At 49.4% G+C, this 22,804-nt stretch overlaps 1 protein-coding gene across 1 annotated transcript in view; it reads right to left on the bottom strand.

The window, feature by feature from the left end:
• The window catches only part of LOC139235642 (zinc finger protein 229-like), a gene marked incomplete at its 3' end in the record, with an annotated part of 68,086 nt that extends 45,282 nt beyond the window's left edge, over nucleotides 1-22,804 (bottom strand). The window contains exons 1-2 of the mRNA XM_070866690.1: nucleotides 22,689-22,804; nucleotides 20,555-20,743 (exon numbers count right to left, since the gene is read on the bottom strand). The remainder of the gene's footprint in view (nucleotides 1-20,554; nucleotides 20,744-22,688) is intronic.

Genomic DNA, 22,804 nt, shown 5'->3' with positions numbered 1-22,804 from the left:
CAGATACCTTGTTTATCAGCATAGGGACAGAGAGAAACTATGCAAGAAACAGATAAAGTGTGCCTACCGGGGTGAACTTTGGACTCACAGTTTCGTATGAATAATGCTCATGTATAATAGATACAATGTTTATGTGTGGCGAGTTGCAGATAAAATTCCTGTTTCAACTGTATAAAGATAAACCGAGGTTGCTTGTAAAATTCAGAGTTCTGCCTTGGTGTGGACTAAGCAGGCTCTCCGAGATATTTCGTTAGTTTTAGAAATAAACTTCTCTCGAAGCTCATCTCTGAACGCCTCCGCCTGAGTTAATTTAACTTAGAAATTTCCTCGACAGTTTCTGGCGTAGTCGGCAGGATCTCTGATAACGAGATCCAAAAAGAACTAAATTTAACTTTTAAAAAAAAGGAATTTTAAAGCACCTTCCTAGCTGAAAGGAGGAAGGTGCCTGGGCAGTCTTAGTTAAAAAGGACAAGCCGCTGAGATCCCCAGGCGAGGGGTTGAGGCATAAGGTAGCTACCGTAAAGAAGCTAAAGTAACAAAAAGGCAAAAGGAGACCCCGAGCTGAGCAGAAAAGAGAACACCGGTGAGCGCTTTGTAAAATACTGTATATTTTGTAGGCGTGTACTAAACTCTCATTTCAGAAAGGATCGTGGGACATAACACCCGGACAAATGGGAAACGGCTCTAGTCGAGCAGAGCGCTCGCGTCCAGCTCCTAGAAAAGGAAAGAAAGACGATGCCTCGACTGAAAAAATGAAATTAGATCCTCAAACCGAGAAAAGAATCCGTAAGGTAGTAAAGCAACGAGAGAAGGTAGGAGATCCCATTGTGCCGCCCGGCTCACCGGCAGACACTGTAATTAAAGAAACAGGAGACGACAGATACGCGGTAACGTTTAGTAGCGATTTGTACGGTTGGTCTGATGGGGATTGGCCATATGGAGGAAGTTTTAAGTTATCCTTGATAGAGGAATGGAGAAAAGTAACCAAAGAAGGAGTGGGAGATCCTACTTGGGATAAGGACTACATGGAAAACTGTTTTTAAAAATGGACAGAGGTTGCAAAAAGGCATCAACTCCCCAAAAGTAAACCGGAAGAAAAAGAAAAACGAAAAGGTGGAAAACCTCCCTCTTACACTCCTCCGGGTTTTCCTATCCCCTCAGCACCAGCAGTAGGACTTTACCCCCGTATAGAACCCCCAAAACATGATAGTTGGCAGGAAATGAGAGAAATAATTGCGGCCCATAGAAATCAAGCTCCGAGGGAACTAGCAGCCCCTCCGGATCAGCCACCTAATGGAGGACCCGGTGGAGGAGATCCGGGAGCATCAGGATCAGGGGAAGCCGAAGCAGTAGAGGGAGGGGTAGTAAACCAGGACACAGGGAGGAGAGGTCCTCACCAAACAAGGCAACAAACGGCAAAAGAAGCCGCCGACTCTAGTTCCCAAACCCCTGTCGGCCAAAATCCTAGGGTAATGGTAGGAACTACAGCAGTCCTGAAACTCTGGTCTCCCGGAGAAGCCAGAGATATGATCTCGGCCGCCCCGAATCCGGTAAAAAGACCAATAGTTTTTCACAACCGGCTTGAGCAGACATGTACAATTTACAATCCACTCCCAGGAGATGTTAAATTATTATTGCAAGCGGCCTATGGGTCTTCCTGGCAGGGGGTAAAAGATATGTTCCCTATACCCGCCGGTGAAAACGGAGATTGGCGATAAAATGATGAGGAAGAAGGAAATGAGTCCCGGGAACATTGGTTGCAACACAGGGGCAAGGATGCCATATTAAAGGGAGCTAAAAAGCACGGAGATATAGGGGAAGTCACCCGCTGCTTGCAGAAAGCGGAAGAATCAATGATAGGCTTCGCAGGCAGATGGAGAAATAGTTGGGAGGAACATGCAGGAATACCTATGGATCAAAATGAACCTTTGGCAGTACAAACCTTGTTAAATTGTATGTTGCCACAACACGCGAGAACCTATAAAATAAAGGTTTTGGACTGGCAAGGAAAAAGTTGGAAAGAGACAATTACAGTACTAGCTAATATGGATAGGGAGGGACTATTCACCTATAAAAACAATGAGGCCAAAACGACAGGTCAATACTATCAGCAAAAAGGAAGAGGGTACACACAAAATAATAAAGGAGGGTTTGGGGGACAAGGACGTGGAAGGGGAAGAGGACAGTGGCCCCAACGAAATCGATCCCAAGATGAGTGTAGAAATTGCGGAAGAAAAGGGCATTGGGCCCGGGATTGCAGATGCCCCCCGAAACAGGGTGGAGGATTGAAAGGGGGTTTCCCCGAACCTCCACCTCCCTTGGCCCCTCAGTTTTCATTCTCTAACCCCAACCCGCACCAATCAGCATAGGGATGCCCCGGAGGCTTAGTGGTACAAGCGGCAGCCCTCCGCTTATCAGCAGACAAAGAAGAAAACCCTCTAGCAGCAGTAAAAGTGGGAAACACTTGTGAAGTTCCTGGTGGATACCGGTGCTACTATGTCTTCTGTACCACCCTCTGTGGGACTACCTGTAAGCAACGCCACCGTCTTAAGTTTGGGCGTGGCCGGTATCCCCATGAAAGAATTTTTATCTGAACCTACCAGATTGATCATTGAAGGACAACAAGTTAATGACGAGGCTTTGATAGTCTCTAAAACAGCGCGTCTCCCTTTATTAGGAAGGCAGATTTTATGCAAACTAGGAGCCACAATTTATTGTACACAAGAGGGAATGTTCATGGAACTCCCACCTAATAAAATCCATCAGTTCCTCAAGGGGATTGAGGGAGAAAAGAGGGAAGATAATGAAGAAAAGGCTACCCTCTATTATTGGCAGTTGAATAGCAACTCCTATTTCCCTTTGATATATGAAATTATACAAAACTTAAAAACTAAATTCAACTCTAATACCGAAGAATTGATGTATATAATTTTAACAAGCTTTGAGGCAGTTCAGCTTCACTGTACAGCCTGGTACACTCGACAAAAAGCTGAAACTTACCAGTGCTTAATACAGCCCTTTCTAAATAAAGAAGAAATAATAGAAGCTACACCCCGCATTTATTTCGGACCAGAAGGATTAGGGGTAGCCATGAATTTGACACCCTTACAGCAGAAGCGGTTTAAAGAAGAGAACTCGACACCCCATCTGACATTGGCTGTAAAACCGCCAGCGAAACCCAAAGATATGGGTCCGATGATTGTAGAAATTGAAAAGGAGAAACAGCAACCAGGCTATCGACCTTGGGCAGTAATAGAATTACAGAATGTTCAGATAGAATTCATCGCCTGCACCAGGGGGATTCTCTGGTGGAAGGGTAAGGGTCATGCCTCCAATTTTAAAAAACAGCAGCCCCCTGAACAACCAAGCCCTAAGCTGCCAATGGCATTGAATCAAGTATCTTTGGAACTTTGGGCAAAATATAAGAATCATGTTGGACAAGTACGCTCTGCAGTACCCCATCGGGTACAGCTAATAAAGAATGCCGTGTTACCAAGCATTAAGCAGTACAGACTGCCTCCAGAGGCAGAAGATGGGATAAAGCCAGTCATTTCTGCATTGTTGGAACAAGGAGTTCTAGAAAAGACACAGAGCCCGTGTAACACACCGATACTGCCCATACCAAAGGTTAATAGGCCGAATGAGTGGAGATTTGTGCAAGATCTGAGAGCTATTAACAAGATAGTGGTCCCTATCACCCCTGTGGTGCCGGACACCAACATTATACTATCTGCTATCCCACCAACAGCAACTGTCTTTACGGTGATAGATCTGTGTTCAGCCTTTTTCTCCATCCCACTAAGTCAGGAGAGTCAGTATCTGTTTGCCTTCACCTACAAGAAACAGCAGTACACCTGGACCAGGTTGCCCCAAGGGTATACAGAAAGCCCCGCTGTCTGTGCAGCAGCAGTAAAGAGAGACCTCGAAGACTGTACCTTATCAGACCAGTCCGTACTGCTGCAGTATGCGGAAGACTTGCTTGTGGCTTCCAGCAACGGATATAGGTGTATGCAATACTCCCTGAAACTATTACAACACCTGTGTGAAAGAGGGCATCGAGTGTCGTTACAAAAGTTACAGTTTTGTCAGACTCAAGTCCAGTACCTGGGTTTTATCATATCTCATGGGCAAAGGCAGCTAGGACCAGAAAGAATTCAGATAATTCAAAGAGCCACCATACCTAAGACAAAGAAGGATATCTTGTCATTTTTGGGGATGGTTGGGTACTGTAGACAATGGATCCCTGATTATCGGGAATGGGATGCAGTCCTAAGATCAGCTGCACTGAATGATGCCCCACCCAAGGTGGAATGGACCAGAGAGAGAAGAAGCATTTAAACAGTTAAAGAAAGCGATCACTAATGCCCCGGCGTTGGGACTTCCGAATTATGGAAAACCTTTTCAAATGTATGTGAATGAAAAAGAAGGATTTGCAACAGCCGTACTGACCCAAGAACACGGTGGGGGAAATAGACCAGTGGCTTATTATTCAGTTTTGCTGCCTCCAGTGGTAAGGGGAATGTCAGCATGTCTACGTGCTGTAGCTGCTACTGCAGTCATGGTGGAGAAGTCGGTACCTATTGTTTTGGACTATCCATGTACTGTCATAACAGTCCATGCTGTGTTATTACTGTTGAATGCCGCTGCCACACAACACTTTACAGCGTCTCGAAGAACAGGTTATGAAGTATTACTACTGTCACACCCTAATTACACCTTTCGGCGTGCACCAGTAGTAAACCCAGCTACTTTCCTTCCTACTACTGACATAGAAGATCCAGACCAGCATGATTGTCTATTAACAGTGCAAGTAGCCACCTTATCAAGACCAGACTTGCTCACAGAACCTACGGACAATCCTGATCTCATTCTGTATACAGATGATTTACTTTTGACAGGCTATGCAATTGTAAACCCCCTTGAAATGGTCAAAGCATTTGCCCTGCCTCCCGGAACCTCGGCTCAGGCTGCTGAATTGTTTGCCCTCACCAGAGCTTGTATAATAGCAAAAGATCAAACTGCCAATATCTATACTGATTCTAGGTATGCATTTGGTGTGGTCCATGATTTTGGGCAACTATGGAAAAACAGAGGCTTTATCACCTCTGGAGGAAAGCATGTTAAGCACTCTCAACTGGTGCTTAATCTATTAGACGCCATTCAGTTGCCAAGTAAGGTAGCCGTTATCAAATGTGCAGCTCACACAACCGGTGAGGATGAAGTGTCGGTAGGAAATAGGAGGGCTGACGAGGCAGCCAAACAGGCCGCTTCAGCACAGGCAGACTGCCTTCAAGCAGTCTCAGTCTCCCTTCCACAGACACTAGACATCCAACTACTTAAAACAGCCCAACAAGTTACTATGCAGGAAAGAAGGACTTGGGAAAACCAGGGTTGTTTTCTGAGAAACGACATTTGGTATCACCCTGATGGGCGAACTGTTTGCCCTAGGTCTCTATTCTTGCCCCTGTCTCGCCTGGCACACGGGCAGGCTCACATGGGCAAGGGAGGGATGATACATGCTATTAATGCACAGTGGTATGCACCAGGAATATCAGTAATAATTGAGAAAGTTGCTAGAACATGCCAAATTTGTCAACAAAATAACAGAGGTAAAACACCTGCTGAATATGATCATCTACCCCAACCTAGTATGCCCTTTGAAAATTTGCAAATTGATTTTGTCCACATGCCTCCAGTATCAGGTTTTAAGTACCTATTGGTGATAATAGACATGTTCACAAGGTGGGTAGAAGCGTATGCCACTAGGAGAGACGATGCCCGAACAGTAGTAAAGATTCTATTTAAAGGAACAGTACCAAGATATGGGATACCTATGGGAATCAATAGTGATAGGGGAACACACTTCACAGGAAAGATAGTGCAAAATCTTGCAGAAGCATTAGGATTCCAGTGGAAGTTCCATCTCCCATATCAACCACAGTCCTCGGGAATGGTAGAGAGAGCGAATGGGATAGTAAAATCTACCCTCACCAAGGTATGTCAGGAAACAGGATTAAAATGGCCAGATGCCTTACCATTGGTACTGCATACAATGAGAAACCAAAGAAACCGAAATACTGGTTTGACACCACATGAAGCCTTGTTGGGAAGACCAATGCCTACCGGCGTAAAACCACCATTGTTGGCTGAAAAAATAGCATTAATTTGGAATGATGAAAAATCACTAAAGTATGCTCAGGCCATGTGTGAAATAGCAAGGAGTCTGCATGAACAAATAAAGCAGACACAGGTGTCCCCGTCGGAAGGAAATATGCACCCTTTTATGCCTGGAGATCAAGTGTTGGTAAAAACATTAAACAAAGAATCCTTTTCTCCTAGGTGGAAAGGACCATATCAGATAATTCTCACAACACGAACCGCGCTGAAGTTGGCAAAGCACCCGAACTGGGTGCATGCAACCCGCTGTAAATATTATTTTCCCGACGAAATACAGACAAAAGAAAAGGCATTGAACCAGGACGTACTACGATTGCCTGACTAAGAAACAGGCCATCTTCTCGCTGAAGAACTGCACCTGCTCTTGTATTAAATATTTGGACTTGAAAGTACTGCCCAATAGTTCAGGAACAGATTATAACGACTTAATTCAAGAGTGGTATAGAAACAAACAAGAAAGGGAAGATGGGAAGGGATTCTTGGAAAAATTATAAATGGACGTTAGGTATACTGATCATTTTAGCGACAGGGAACTCCCGGCAGGAGGTAGAGGTCCTAAAAGAAGGAAGAGTATGGAAGGGAAATATGGTATGGGAAAGCAGTAATAGTGCAAGGCGGCAAGGAAATTTTATATGCCCAGTAGGCCAAAGTTGTAAAGTAGGGAATTTTACGGCACGATGTGAGGCATGCGGAATGAAGGAAGAAAGAGGGGAATTCCAATTTATATTGGGGAAAGGGTATCAGTTGTTCATAGAATACCAGGCCGATGTGTGGATGAAGTGTACCCGGAACACAGGAAAAAACAAGAGATGGGGGTACATAGGAGGGCCGAACGAGAGAAAAGACTTCCTCCGTCATTCATTTACAAGTATGGTAGATGGGCAGCGGATGTTGTGCATGAATAACACCCCGGTGAATGGAGGAGACCCATTCGTGGTAAAATGGTCAGTAAAAGAATCCGGCCACCCAGAAGACCGGGACCCGGGACATCTAAAAAGGATACTGACCACTTGCATCCCAGTGGTAAGATCCCCAGGTGTATTAAATCTAACAATAAGAATTAAATATCCCCCAAAGAAAGAAGATGGTTGCCACACAACCAGTGTTAAGGTATCTTTTGAAAAAGAAAGACCCCAAAGAAAGAAACGGGATGTGTTAGGGACTGTGTTCGGCAGAGTGGGAGCAGGAATAGGAGCATTAAACACGATGGATAATGAGGCCCTACAAAATAAAATCAAGGTCATCGGAGGACTGATAGGGGAAGATATAAAGATCAGAAATGCCTGGGATGAAGGATTACAGCAATTACAGATATCAGGTTACGTCATAAATGAAATGACACTGAGATTGCAGAAATTGGACCGAATGAAATCTGTGTGACAGGAAGCTAATCTGTCTATCTGGATGGAATTCTATATAGGCCCCCCATTAATACATGCATGAGAGGAGTATACACCTTGTATGACCCTGAAGAAAAAATAACTTATACCTTTGGGCAGTGGCAAAATGTAGAAAAATACCTGTCTGTGCATAGGATTGACCCCCTACCCGCTATAATTAATTTGACCAGACTGCACAATTTGATACGTAATGACAAGCAAATTGAGGAAGCTCTGCCTAAACGAGGCAGAGACATCCACCAATGGCCATACACCACATAGTAATCATGGGTGCAGTTCTGCTTGCGTTTTTGATAATCATTTGTGCAATGTGGATGAAATTGAAAAAATTAATTGGTCAAGTAATGGACCTAGTATCCCGCGTGGAAAGAAAAAGTGTGTTCATAAAAGAAAGGTTTAATCGCATAGAAGAAAATGCCTTGAAATGCGACCCTACCCTGAAGGGTATGAACCCCCTTTTAAACATGAAAAGAATATGAAAGCGTGTTGATCTGGAAAAGATCAACAAGGAGGGAGTTGTAGAAGAAAACAATCCATGTCCTAGGTTAAAGGAAGTGTTAAGTTCGCTTTTGCTGATTCTGTAGAATTCACGGAGCTAGAGAAAATTACCGAAACTTATCAGCCTCAAAGAACAGAATGTTGTATATACATGACTGTCTGGTCTTTGCATGAGTTTCCAGATACCTTGTTTATCAGCATAGGGACAGAGAGAAACTATGCAAGAAACAGATAAAGTGTGCCTACCGGGGTGAACTTTGGACTCAGAGTTTCGTATGAATAATGCTCATGTATAATAGATACAATGTTTATGTGTGGCGAGTTGCAGATAAAATTCCTGTTTCAACTGTATAAAGATAAACCGAGGTTGCTTGTAAAATTCAGAGTTCTGCCTTGGTGTGGACTAAGCAGGCTCTCTGAGATATTTCGTTAGTTTTAGAAATAAACTTCTCTCGAAGCTCATCTCTGAATGCCTCCGCATGAGTTAATTTAACTTAGAAACTTCCTCGACATAAACAGAGACAGGGTCTAGTGTAATATAAACAGAGACAGGGTCTAGTGTAATATAAACAGACAGGATCTAGTGTAATATAAACAGAGACAGGGTCTAGTGTAATATAAACAGAGACAGGGTCTAGTGTAATATAAACAGAGACAGGGTGTCGTGTAATATAAACAGAGAAAGGATCTAGTGTAATATAAACAGAGACAGGGTCTAGTGTAATATAAACAGAGACAGGGTCTAGTGTAATATAAACAGAGACAGGGTCTAGTGTAATATAAACAGAGACAGGATCTAGTGTAATATAAACAGAGACAGGATCGAGTGTAATATAAACAGAGACAGGGTACAGGGTAATATAAACAGAGACAGGGCCCAGTGTAATATAAACAGAGACAGGGTCTAGTGTAATATAAACAGAGACAGGATTTAGTGTATATAAACAGAGACAGGGTACAGGGTAATATAAACAGAGACAGGGCCAAGTGTAATATAAACAGAGACAGGGTCTAGTGTAATATAAACAGAGACAGGGCCCAGTGTAATATAAACAGAGACAGGGTCTAGTGTAATATAAACAGAGACAGGGCCCAGTGTAATATAAACAGAGACAGGGTCTAGTGTAATATAAACAGAGACAGGGTCTAGTGTAATATAAACAGAGACAGGGTCTAGTGTAATATAAACAGAGACAGGGCCTAGTGTAATATAAACAGAGACAGGGTCGAGTGTAATATAAACAGGGACAGGGTCCAGTGTAATATCAACAGAGACAGGGTCCAGGGTAATATCAACAGAGACAGGGTCCAGGGTAATATAAACAGGGATAGGGCCCAGTGTAATATAAACAGAGACAGGGCCCAGTGTAATATAAACAGAGAAAGGGTCTAGTGTAATATAAACAGAGACAGGGTCCAGGGTAATATAAACAGAGACAGGGTCTAGTGTAATATAAACAGAGACAGGGTCTAGTGTAATATAAACAGTCAGGGCCCAGTGTAATATAAACAGATACAGGGCCCAGTGTAATATAAACAGAGACAGGGCCCAGTGTAATAAAACAGAGACAGGGCCCAGTGTAATATAAACAGAGACAGGGCCCAGTGTAATATAAACAGAGACAGGGCCCAGTGTAATATAAACAGAGACAGGACCCAGTGTAATATAAACAGAGACAGGGTCTGGCGTAATATAAACAGAGACATGGCCCAGTGTAATATAAACAGAGACAGGGCCCAGTGTAATATAAACAGAGACAGGGCCCAGTGTAATATAAACAGAGACAGGGTCCAGGGTAATATAAACAGAGACAGAGCCCAGTGTAATATAAACAGAGACAGGGTCTAGTGTAATATAAACAGAGACAGGGCGTAGGGTAATATAAACAGAGACAGGGTCTAGTGTAATATAAACAGAGACAGGGTCTCGTGTAATAAAAACAGAGACAGGGCCCAGTGTAATATAAACGGAGACAGGGTGCAGTGCAATATAAATAGAGACAGGGTCTAGTGTAATATAAACAGAGACAATGTCTGGTGCACTAATAACTGACACAAGGCCTAGTTTTACATTCGAAACAAGTCTTTAATATTGAAATAATTTTTTGGCAATAATAATTGAGAGGTGATAGTGTCACACTAACAGAAGCCTTTAACACTTTAACAATACCAGAAACATTCTTTATAGAATACAAGAGACACAATCTACGGTTATAATAATAGAGGTGTGCACTAGAACTGGAACTACAGGGGCAGGTTATTTTCAGGTCTAGTGCAACAATTCCAGAGACAGGGTCCGGAGTAATAACAGCAAATGTATGGCCCACTGTGAGAGTAACAAAGATAGTGTTTGATCCAATAATAACAGAGGCAGACTCTAGTGTAATACTGAACACAATGCTGGATCGAGTGTGATGGTCACACAGGCAGTGTCCAGTGCAACAAAACAAAGATTGGGTCTCCTCTAATAGTGTGTGCAAGTCAGGGCCTATTGCTATAACCTCATTCACCCATCCCCCTGTGCTCACTGACCTACATTGGCTCCTGGTTAAGCAACGCCTCGAATTTAAAATTCTAATCTTTGGTTTCAAAACTCTCCATGGCCTCGCCCCTCCCTATCTCTGTAAACTCTTACAGCCCCACCACCCTCCGAGTTTCTGTACTCCTCCAAATCTGTCCTTGCCCATCCCTGATTTTAATTGCCCCACCATTGGTGGCCGTGTCTTCAGCTGCCGAAGCTCTAAGCTCTGGAATTCCCCCTAAACCTCCACCTCCTCTTTCAAGGTTCTTTTTAAATACTACCTCTTCAATCAACCTTTTGGGAATCTGTCCTGATATCTTTCTCTGTGGCTCTGTGTCAAAAATGTTTTCTTATTGATATCGATCGTGTTAAGCGCCGTGAGATGTTTCATTGCATTAAAGGCGCTATATTAATGTAAGTTCTGGTTGTAACAAATGCTTTGCCGAATGTGTGATAAGAGAGTCAAGGCCCACTGCAGTATGAATGTGTGGGTCAGTGTAATAACACCGGCACGGTCTAGTGTAACGGGAACAGGGAACAGACCCTGTCAGCCTGGGCTCAGTGGTAGCACTCTCGGCCGAGTGAGGGTTCAATTCCAAATCCAGAGCCCGAGCACATCATCTAGGCCCAGACTCCAGGTGTCAGTACAGAGGGAGTGCTGCACTGTCAGAGGTGCCGTCTTTCAGATGAGACATTAAACCGATACCCTGTCTAGATTTTAAGTTGGGTGGAAAAGATCCCACGGCCACGATTCAGAGGAAGAACAGGCGGAGTTCATCCCGGTGTCCTGGGTAATGTGTATTCCTGAACTTACATCACTGAGAACGGATTGTCTTGTCATCATTACACGGCTGTTTGTGGGATCCTGCTGTGCACAAATAGGCTGCTGCATTTCCTACATTGCATCTCCTCCCCAAAACCCCCCTCACCCCAACCCCTCCTTCACCCCTACTCTCAAACCCCCCTCACCCCAACCCCTCCTTCACCCCTACTCTCCAACCCCCCTCACCCCTACTCTCCAACCCCCCTCACCCCATCCCCTCCTTCACCCCTACTCCCGGCCCCTCTTGTGTCTTGAATTGCCTTCACTGTAATGGAAACTGACAATTGGAACCGGTCAGGATTTGAACGATATTTACAACAGATTCGAGATGTTCTGAGAGTCGGTATCTTTCTCTATTCTGCCCACTCGAGGAGTTAGATGACCAACTTTATCCTGTGAATATAGAGCTGGAGTATTGGGTCGTGATGTATTCACTAGTTCATCCTGTTGACTCTAAATATTGAGTCTTGTGGTTTCAGACACCAGATAATCAAGCTCAGGACACCAAACTGACTTTAACTGATGTTATTAACAGCACTGCAGACAGTATAGTTACCGGATCCGGAGAACAGGGATAATGGAGTGGGTTCCCAGGGCTCCTCTCCCCAGGTGTGTCTAACAAGCTGCGGATACACTGGCGATATTTATACTGAACTGGTTTGCTACATTCCTGATCTGACCCTGCTCAAACCATAACCACAAGGATATCGGTGCATGGTTCTGCCTGTGACCACAGGCTGTGTCACTGTCACACACAGATACCGTTTCCTTGTTTCACATCTCCATACAAACACCATCAATTCACACATCCTCTTTCCACACAATTACAGCCGACATCAGCAAGGACATGAGCCACGTTAAAATACACACACATTTCATAATAGCAAAGGTTAAACTGGGATAAATGTTCAGTTATTTTCTGTTCAGGCAAAATGCAGAACAATCCAGCAGCTCACCAGCACCTTTACAGCGTCTCATCGGCCGACAGGCTTTCATTAAGTCGGGGTCGTCGGTGGGAGGGGGGGGTAGGGGCCGTTGCAGGGGGGGTGGGGGGGCGTGAGGGTCTGGGGGTGGGGGGGACGTGAGGTGGGGGGGGATGTGAGGGTCTGGGGGTGGGGGGGCGTGAGGTGGGGGGGGTGTGAGGGTCTGGGGATGGGGGGGGCGTGAGGGTCTGGGGGTGGGGGGATGTGAGGGTCTGGGGGTGGGGGGGCGTGAGGGTCTGGGGGTGGGGGGGCGTGAGGGTCTGGGGGTGGGGGGGCGTGAGGGTCTGGGGGTGGGGGGGCGTGAGGGTCTGGGGGTGGGGGGGCGTGAGGGTCTGGGGGTGGGGGGGCGTGAGGGTCTGGGGGTGGGGGGGCGTGAGGGTCTGGGGGTGGGGGGGCGTGAGGGTCTGGGGGTGGGGGGGCGTGAGGGTCTGGGGGTGGGGGGGCGTGAGGGTCTGGGGGTGGGTGGGCGTGAGGGTCTGGGGGTGGGGGGGCGTGAGGGTCTGGGGGTGGGGGGGCGTGAGGGTCTGGGGGTGGGGGGGCGTGAGGGTCTGGGGGTGGGGGGGCGTGAGGGTCTGGGGGTGGGGGGGCGTGAGGGTCTGGGGGTGGGGGGGCGTGAGGGTCTGGGGGTGGGGGGGGCGTGAGGGTTTGGGGGTGGGGGGGCGTGAGGGTCTGGGGGTGGGGGGGGCGTGAGGGTTTGGGGGTGGGGGGACGTGAGGGTTTGGGGGTGGGGGGGCGTGAAGTGGGGGGGCGTGAGGGACTGGGGGTGGGGGGGGGCGTGTGTTGGGGAGGGGCGTGAGGGTCTGGGGGTGGGGGGGCGTGAGGGTCTGGGGGTGGGGGGGCGTGAGGGTCTGGGGGTGGGGGGGGCGTGAGGGTTTGGGGGTGGGGGGGCGTGAGGTGGGGGGGCGTGAGGGACTGGGGGTGGGGGGGGGCGTGTGTTGGGGAGGGGCGTGAGGGTCTGGGGGTGGGGGGGGCCTTAAGAGTCTGGGGGTGGGGAGACGTGAGGTGGGGGGGTGGGGGGACGTGAGGTGGGGGGGCGTGAGGGTCTGGGGGTGGGGGGGGGCGTGTGTTGGGGTGGGCGTGAGGGTCTGGGGGTGGGGGGATGCGTGAGTGGTCTCGGAGGATGGGGAGGGGTTTGAGAGGAACCGGCTGGTGCAGGGTCACAGCCCAGCGGGTCAGTGATTGGCTGGTGGATTGGTAAATCTTTTTCTTTTGCTTTTCAGTAGGAAACCTTTGTCATTGTTGTAAGTCAGAACTGCCAGTAAATATATGAGAACTTTATTATCTAAGGAGAGCCAGTTAATTAAATCAGCGGATTGCTGACTAGTTGCTGGGTGTATTTCTCTAAGGTTCAGAGTTTAGTTCTACTTGATAGTTGTGAGTGCAACTAGAGGGATGACAGGACAGCTCAGTCCCGTGGATTACACATCCTGTGGCATGTGGGAAATCCCGGAAGCTTCGCACAGCCGGGACGACCACATGTGCAGGAGGTGTCTCCAGCTGCACCAACTCCAGCTCCGCGTTTTGGAGCTTGAGCGGCGGCTGGAGTCACTGCGGTGCATCCATGAGACTGAGAGCTACGGGATCTCACGTTTCTAGGAGGTGGTCACCCTGCAGCTTAAGAATGTGCAGGCAGATAGGGATTGGGTGACCCCTGGACAGAAGAGGAGGACTAGGCAGGTAGTGCAGGAGTTCCCCGAGTCCATCTCGCTCTCCAACCGGTTCTCTGTTCTGAGTACCGGTGAGGGCGATGGTGGCTCTGGGGAGTGCAGCCAGAGCCAAATCCACGGCACCACGGGTGTCTCAGCTGCACGGGGTGGGGAGGAAGAAGAATGGAAGATCTATCGTGGTAGGGGATACAATAGTCAGAGGAACAGACAGGTGTTTCTGCGGCCGCAGACGTGACTCTGGGATGGTATGTTGCCTCCCTGGTGCCAGAGTCAAGGATGTCACTGAGCAGCTGCAGGACATTCTGGGGGGGAGAGGGTGAACAGCCGGAGGTTGTGGTCCACATCGGGACCAATAACATGGGTAGAGGAAACTAACAATATTCCGATAGTGGATAGTCAAGGGGCTGTAGGGTGGGGGAGGAACTTAACACAATTACAATCACTAAGGTGGTGGTACTCAGTAAGATAATTGGACTGAAGACAGATAAATCCCCTGGACCTGATGGATTACATCCTAGGGTCTTAAGAGAAGTAACGGCAGGGATTGTGGATGCATTGGTTGTAATTTACCAAAATTCCCTGGATTCTGCGGAGGTCCCAGCAAATTGGAAAATTGCGTATGTAACGCCCCTTTTTAAAAACAGAAGGCAGACAAAAAGCAGGAAACTATAGACCAGTTAGTCTAACATCTGTGGTTGGGAAAATGTTCGGGTCCATTATTAAAATAGCAGTTGTAGGACATTTGGAAAAGCAAAATTCAGTCAGGCAGAGTCAGCATGGATTTATGAGGGGAAGTCATGTTTGACAAATTTGCTGGAGTTATTTAGGATGTAACGAACAGGATGGAAAAAGGGAAACCAGTGGATGTGGTGTGTTTGAATTTCCAGAAGGCATTTGACAATGTGCCACATAAAAGGTTAGAGAAAAGGGGGGGGGGGGCCATGGAGAGTTTGAAACCAAAGATTAGAATTTTAAAATCGAGGCGTTGCTTAACCAGGAGCCAATGTAGGTCAGTGAGCACAGGGGGATGGGTGAATGAGGTTATAGCAATAGGCCCCGACTTGCACACACTATTAGAGGAGACCCAATCTTTGTTTTGTTGCACTGGACACTGCCTGTGTGACCATCACACTCGATCCAGCATTGTGTTCAGTATTACACTAGAGTCTGCCTCTGTTATTATTGGATCAAACACTGTCTTTGTTACTCTCACAGTGGGCCATGCATTTGCTGTTATTACTCCAGACCCTGTCTCTGGAATTGTTGCATTAGACCTGAAAATAACCTGTCCCTGTAGTTCCAGTTCTAGTGCACACCTCTATTATTATAACTGTAGATCGTGTCTCTGTTGTATTCTACAGAGTATGTTTCTGGTGTTGTTAAAGTGTTAAAGGCTTCTGTTAGAGGGGATAGTGTCACACTTTGTTATTATTGCAAAAACGCTGTTTCAATTATTAAATACTTGTTTATAGTGTAAAACTAGGCCTTGTCTCTGTTTGTGTTATGCTGGACCCTGTCTCCGTTTGTGTTACGCCGAACCCTGTCTCTGTTTGTGTTACGCCGAACCCTGTCTCCGTTTGTGTTACGCCGAACCCTGTCTCCGTTTGTGTTACGCCGAACCCTGTCTCTGTTTGTGTTACGCCGAACCCTGTCTCCGTTTGTGTTACGCCGAACCCTGTCTCCGTTTGTGTTACGCCGAACCCTGTCTCCGTTTGTGTTACGCCGAACCCTGTCTCTGTTTGTGTTACGCCGAACCCTGTCTCCGTTTGTGTTACGCCGAACCCTGTCTCCGTTTGTGTTACGCCGAACCCTGTCTCCGTTTGTGTTACGCCGAACCCTGTCTCCGTTTGTGTTACGCCGAACCCTGTCTCCATTTGTGTTACGCCGAACCCTGTCTCCGTTTGTGTTACGCCGAACCCTGTCTCCATTTGTGTTACGCCGAACCCTGTCTCCGTTTGTGTTACGCCGAACCCTGTCTCTGTTTGTGTTACGCCGAACCCTGTCTCCGTTTGTGTTACGCCGGACCCTGTCTCCGTTTGTGTTACGCCGGACTCTGGGTCTTTTGTGCTGCCCAATAGTGTGTGCCCAGGCTGGAACCGGGGTGCAAACACGGGGCCTGCGGGCTGTGATTCGGGGCCTGGGACCGAGCCCCGGTGTGTGTGTAACGGATGGTGCGGAGTGTTGTCTCTCGAGCCTGGGCCCGCGCTCGGGCTGCGTGACCCCCCCGGGGTTTATTAACGCAGGGAACTATTTGTTCTGCACTTTCCTGATGGATAGGCGACAAGCCCCGCCCCCTCTAAGCCCGAATCATTCCATGCAGGTGGTGCCGAGAAACAGGACTGGGGTTAGGCACTTCGGCTGGGGGAGGCATAAACTGGGACTGGGGTAAGGCACTTTGGCTGGGGGAGTCATGCACTGGGAGTTGGGTAAGGCACTTCAGCTGCGGGAGTCTTGCACTGGGAGTTGGGTAAGGCACTTCGGCTGGGGGAGTCATGCACTGGGAGTGGGGTAAGGCACTTCAGCTGGGGGAGGCATGCTTGAGCATGGGGTTTCAGAGCTTGAGTAGCAGCGAGTGTCAGTGCATCCGCGAGGCTGAGAGCTACGTGGATAGCACTTTTCAGGGGGTCGTCACCTCGCAGCATAAGAGTGTGCAGGCAGAGAGGGAATGGGTGACTGCCCAGACAGACATGGAGGACCAGGCAGGTAGTGCAGGACACCTCTCAGTGCATCTCACTCTCTATACTGGTGGTTCCTCAGGGAGTACAGCCAGAGCCAAGTCCAAGGCATCATGGGTGGCTCAACTGTAAAGAAGGGTCAGTGGGAAGAGGAAGGTGAGAGATACGGAGGGGTGTCGGGCTGGAGGAGGTTAGAGAGATAGAGAGGTGTGTAGGTGCTGGAGGAGGTTAGAGGGATAGGGAGGGTGTAAAAGCTGGAGGACGTTACAGAGGGGGAGGGGTCTAGTGCTGGAGGAGGTTACAAAGGGGAGGATTGTAGTGATGGAGGGGGTTACAGAGATAGGGAGAGGTGTAGAACCTGCAGGAGGTTAGAGATAGGGCGGGGTTTAGGGCTGGAGGAGATTAGAGAGTTAGGGAGGGATGTAGGGGCTGGAGGTTACAGAGATAGGGAGGGGTTTAGGGCTGGAGGAGATTACAGAGATAGGGAGGGATGTAGGGGCTGGAGGTTACAGAGATAGGGAGGGGTTTAGGGCTGGAGAAGCTTTGAGAGATCAGGATGAGTTTAAGGGCTGGAGGAGGTTAGAGATAGAGATGTTTGTAGGGTCTGGAGGAGGTTACAGAGATAGGGAGGGTTGTAGGGCTGCAGCTGGTTACGGAGATAGGGAGGTGTGCAGTGCTGGATGAGGTTACAGAGATAAGGGGCTGGAGGAGATTGCAGAGATAGGGAAGGTTCTGGTATTGGAGGTGGTTATGGAGATAGGGAGGGGTGGAGGACTGGAGGAGATAACAGAGATAGGGAAAGGTGTAGGGGCTGTAGGTTACAGAGATAGGGAAGGGTTTAGGAGCTGTAGGTTACAGAGATAGGGAAGGGTTTAGGGGCTGTAGGTTACAGAGATAGGGAAGGGTTTAGGAGCTGTAGGTTACAGAGATAGGGAAGGGGTGTAGGAGCTGGACGAAGTTACAGAGATAGGGAGGGGTTTTGGGGCAGGACGAGGTTAGAGATAGGGAGGAATGAAGGGGATGGAGGAGCTTACAGAGATAAGGAGGGGTGTAGGGGCTGGAGGAGGTTGCAGAGATTGGGAGGGGTGTAGGGGCTCGAGGAGGTTGCAGAGAAAGTTGGGTTGTCGGGCTGGAGCTGGTTACAGAGATAGAGAGGGGTGTAGGGGCTGGAGGAGGTTAGAGATCGGGACGCGTATCGGGTCTGGAAGAGGTTACAGAGATAGGGAGGGGTGTAGGGGCAGGAGCAGGTTACAGAGAAAGGGAGGGGTGTAGGGGCAGGAGGAGGTTCCAGCGAAAGGGAGGTGTGTAGGGGCTGGAGGAAATTAGAGATAGGGATGGGGTCAGGGCTGGAGGAGGTTCGAGATAAGGAGGGGTGTAGGGTTGGAGGAGGTTACAGAAATAAGCAGGTGCTGGAGAAGGTTGCAGAGATATGGAGGGGTGTCGGGGCTGGAGGAGGTTAGAGAGATATGGATTGTGTAGGGCGGGAGGAGGTTAGAGAGATATGGAGGAGTGTAGGGCTGGAGGAGGTTAGAGTGATATGGAGGAGTGTAGGACTGGAAGAGCTTATAGATATAGGGAGGCTTGTAGGGGCTGGAGGTTGTTACAAGGATAGGGAGGGTTGTCGGGGCTGGAGGTGGTTGCAGAGATTGGGAGCGTTGTGTGGGCTCGAGGAGGTAAGAGATATGGAGTGGTGTAGGGGCTGGAGGAGGTTACACGGATAGGAAGAGGTGTAGTGCTGAAGGAGCTTACAGATAAAGGGAGGGGTGTAGGGGCTGGAGGAGGTTACAGAGATAGGGAGGATGTAGGGGCTGGAAGAGACAACAGAGATAGGGAGGGTTATAGAGGCTGAAGGAGGTTCCATAGATACGGAGGGCTGTAGGGCTAGAGAAGGTTACAGAGATAAGTAGGGGTGTAGGGGCTGGAGGTTACAGAGATAGGGAGGGTTGTAGGAACAGGAGGTGTTTACGGAGATCGGGAGGGGTGTTGGGCCTGGAGGAGATTAGAGGTAGGGAGAGATTTAGGGCTGGAGGAGGTGATAGACATAGGGAGGGGTTTAGGGGCTGGAGTTGCTTAGAGATAGAGAGAGGTGTAGTGCTGGAGGAGGTTACAGAGATAGGGAGCTGTGCAGGTGCTGAAGGTTACAGCGATAGGGACGGGTGTCGGGGCTGGAGGAGGTTAGAGAGATGTGGAGGTGTGTTGCACTGGAGGAGGTTACAGATGGGGAGGGGCGCAGGGCTGGAGGGGCGTAGGGCTGGAGGGGTGGAGGGCTGGAGGAGATTGCAGAGATAGCGAGGGGTGTAGAGTCTGGAGGAAGTTAAAGAGATAGGGAGGGGTGTAGGGTCTGGAGGAGGTTACAGATGTAGGGAGGGGTGTAGGGTCTGGAGGAGGTTACAGAGATAGGGAGGGGTGTAGGGTCTGGAGGAGGTTACAGAGATAGGGAGGAGTGTAGGGTCTGGAGGAGGTTACAGAGATAGGGAGGGGTGTAGGTGTAGGGGTAGGGGGAGGTTAGAGAGATAGGGAGGGGTGTAGGGGCAGGGGGAGGTTAGAGAGATAGCAAGGGGTGTAGGGCTGGAGGAGGTTACAGAGATAGGGAGGTGTATAGGGGCTGGATGGGGTTAGAGATAGGGAGGTGTGTAGGGGCTGGAGGTTTAGAGAGATAGGGAGGGATGTAGGGCTGGGGCTTTGGGGCTAGTGGAGGTTTAGAGAGATATGAGAGGTGTCGGTGCTGGAGGAGGTTTAGAGAGATAGGGAGGGGTGCAGGGCTGGAGGAGCTTACAGAGATCGGGAGGGTTGTAGGGCTAAGGAGGTTACAGAGATAGGGAGGGGTGTAGGGCTAAGGAGGTTACAGAGATAGGGAGGGGTGTAGGGCTGGAAGGGGTTACAGAGATAGGGAGGTGTATAGGGGCTGGAGGAGGTTACAGAGATAGGGAGGTGTATAGGGGCTGGCGGAGGTTACAGAGATGGGATGCGGAGGGGAGGGATGCGGAGGGGAGGGATGCGGAGGGGAGGGATGCGGAGGGGAGGGATGCGGAGGGGAGGGATGCGGAGGGGATGGGGAGGGATGGGATGGGGAGGGATGGGATGGGGAGGGATGGGATGGGGAGGGATGGGGATGGGGATGGGGATGGGGATGGGAGGGAATGGGGAGGGGATTTGAACAGGAGGCTGAGAATTTTAAATCAGCGCCTCGCTGGGGCCGAGGAGGGGGGAGAAGTGCAGGAACACAACCCCCTCACTACCTACCCTGCACTAACCCCCATCATCTGTTACATCACCTGGAGTACCAGCGACACTCCTCCCACTCTCTCTCGGTATTTATCTACTCACTGCCTCACTCAAAGCTTATCTCCCATTGACAGTCCGTGTGAGGGCCCTCGTTGTCCCAGAATTGCTCCCCGTGGACACCAACTGACCTTCCCCGTGCCTCCACCGCCCTCCTCCTGTTCCGTGACGGCCAACAAATTCAGGTTGTGTTCCAGTCATCAAGCGAAAGATCGGGAGTGGTGGTGTATAAATTAAAACACGTGGCAGCCGGAGGAAGGGGCTTGGGGGGGCCGTGTCCGGCCCGTGGGCCGTATGTTTGACACCCCTGAGCTACACTGTCAAGCCCTGTAAGAATTTTCTATGTGGAAAAGGGGAAATGAATGACCTTTAAACACCTGGTCCACTTGGCACTGAAGTGTCTGAAACTCATAATAGGAACTCCAGGGAAAAAAAATACTGACAAATGTTGAACTGTTTTGTTGACAAAAGAAATCTAGATTTAACTTTAAAAGATGAATTGTTTAACAGAGGTTCACACAGACTCACCTGATAGGCCGACTCAGGATCCACCCCTCAAGCACCACGATTGGTTGCAGAACACGCTGCTCCCTGGGCCCTCCGGCCTCTGACCTCTCTTCCTGTTGGTTCCCAGGGCAATCAATCACCACTCGCCAACATTACACTCCCACATTAAGTTGAGGGGCTTGAAGGGAAAAATAAAATGAGGCCGTGAATCTAAGAAAAGAAATAAAATACGAAAAGCGTGATTAAATAAACAAGGAGGCAATATAAACTAAAGGGTGCAATCCTAAAGTGGGTGCATGAACAGTGAGACCTGCGGGTAAATGTGCACAAATCGCTGAAGGTGGCAGGACAGGTTGAGAAAGCAGTTAAAAAAACTTACAGGATCCTGGGCATCACAGAGTACAAAAGCAAGGAGGTTATGATGAATGTTTTCAAACATTGGTTCGGTCTCAACTGGAGCATTGTGTCCAATTCTGGGCACCACACATTAGGATGTGAAGGCCTGAGAGAGGGTGCAGAAAAGATTGACAAGAATGATTCACGAGATGAGGGACTTCAGTTCCGTGGATTGACTGGAGAAGCTGGGGTTGTTCTCCTTGGAGCATAGATGGTTGAGAGGAGAATTGATCGAGGTGTTCAAAATCATGAGAGGTCAGGACAGAGTAGATAGAGAGATACTGTTCCCATTGGCAAAAGGGTAGAGAACCAGAGGAGACGGAATTAAGGTGAATGGCAAAAGAACCAAAGGTCACATCAGTAAAATCTATTTTACGCAGAGCGGTTAGGATCCGGAATGCACGGCCTGAAAGGGTGGTGGAGGCAGACTCAATCACAGCTTTCTAAAAAAAAAGGAAGTTGGATAAGTATCTGGAAAAAAAACATTTGCAGGGCCGGGGGAAAGGGAGGGGAGTAGGCAAGGGTACGACGGGCCGAATGGCCTTCCGTGCTGTAACCATTCTCTGATTGTGTGAGCAGAACCACTCTGTTCCCTGACTCAATCTAAAGCCTTCCTGATTGTGAGCATCTCTGTTAAACCTGCCCTGCACCTTCACTGCTCCAAGGAGAACCACCCCAGATGCTGCAGCCATCATCTTATTGAATGGCGGCAGGCTCGAGGGGCCAAAGGGCCGACTCATCTCCTATTTCTGATGTTCTCATGTGTTCATGTCACTGGTCCCCATCCTGCACCTGCTCCCTGCAGTAAGATGGCCGCCGCACATGCTCCCTGCCCTGCAGCGGGACAATGGAAAGTATTGTGACATCGAGGAAGCCCCGCCCCCCATGGCGGGCAGCCCCGTGCTGCCCAAAGATGGCGGCCGAACTCCCGGCAACCCCCGACAGTAACCAAGGTCCGTCCCTGCCCGAAGGTGCCCCGCAGCCGCCACCCAAATCTCACCGCCCGCGCGTGTCCGTGAGTCCTCAGGGAGGCTGGGCGCACTGCCCGGGCTGCTCATCCGTCCTCCGCTGGGGTGGGGGGGCAAAACCTCGTCCGTCCGCAGCTAATCTCCCACAATAGGCTGGCCCCGCGCCTGCGCAAAACTCCGCCCCGCCTCACCTGGGCCCCGAGCTCAAAGGCTGCGAGCGGAGCCCACCAACAAACCCCCCAACCGCCCGCCCGCAACACTCAGCGCGCAGCCAATGGCGAGGCAACATGGGGCACTAGCTCACCCAGCGCGCTGCTTCGCGCCAATCAGTGGCGGGGGGCGGGGTCGCAGCACCAATCAATCACTGGTCCCTGAAGGTACTGACTCTGGCTGGGTTCAGTTCTACACTCACTGGTTCCCCTCCACTGAAGGTACTGACTCTGGCTGGGTTCAGTTCTACACTCACTGGTTCCCCTCCCCTGAAGGTACTGACTCTGGCTGGGTTCAGTTCTACACTCACTGGTTCCCCTCCCCTGAAGGTACTGACTCTGGCTGGGTTCGGTTCTACACTCACTGGTTCCCCTCCCCTGAAGGTGCTGACTCTGGCTGGGTTCAGTTCCACACTCACTGGTCCCCTCCCCTAAACGTACTGACTCTGGCTGGGTTCAGTTCTACACTCACTGGTTCCCCTCCCCTGAAGGTACTGACTCTGGCTGGGTTCAGTTCCAGACACTGACATCTTTCACTTTGTTCCTGCACCAAGATGGCCGCGCATGCGCTGTGCTACTCACTGAATCAAGAGGGCGGAACGCGGAACCTGCCTTCCTGTACCAAGAAGGCCGTCGTTAGCCCGGGCCTGTGACCTGGAGAAAGCTCCGAAGCTGCAACCGCCGATATTCCGGTTATT

The sequence above is a fragment of the Pristiophorus japonicus genome, chromosome 23, assembly GCF_044704955.1.
Source record: "Pristiophorus japonicus isolate sPriJap1 chromosome 23, sPriJap1.hap1, whole genome shotgun sequence".
NCBI classification, from domain to species: domain Eukaryota; kingdom Metazoa; phylum Chordata; class Chondrichthyes; family Pristiophoridae; genus Pristiophorus; species Pristiophorus japonicus.
This window is presented reverse-complemented; position numbering and strand designations above follow the sequence as displayed.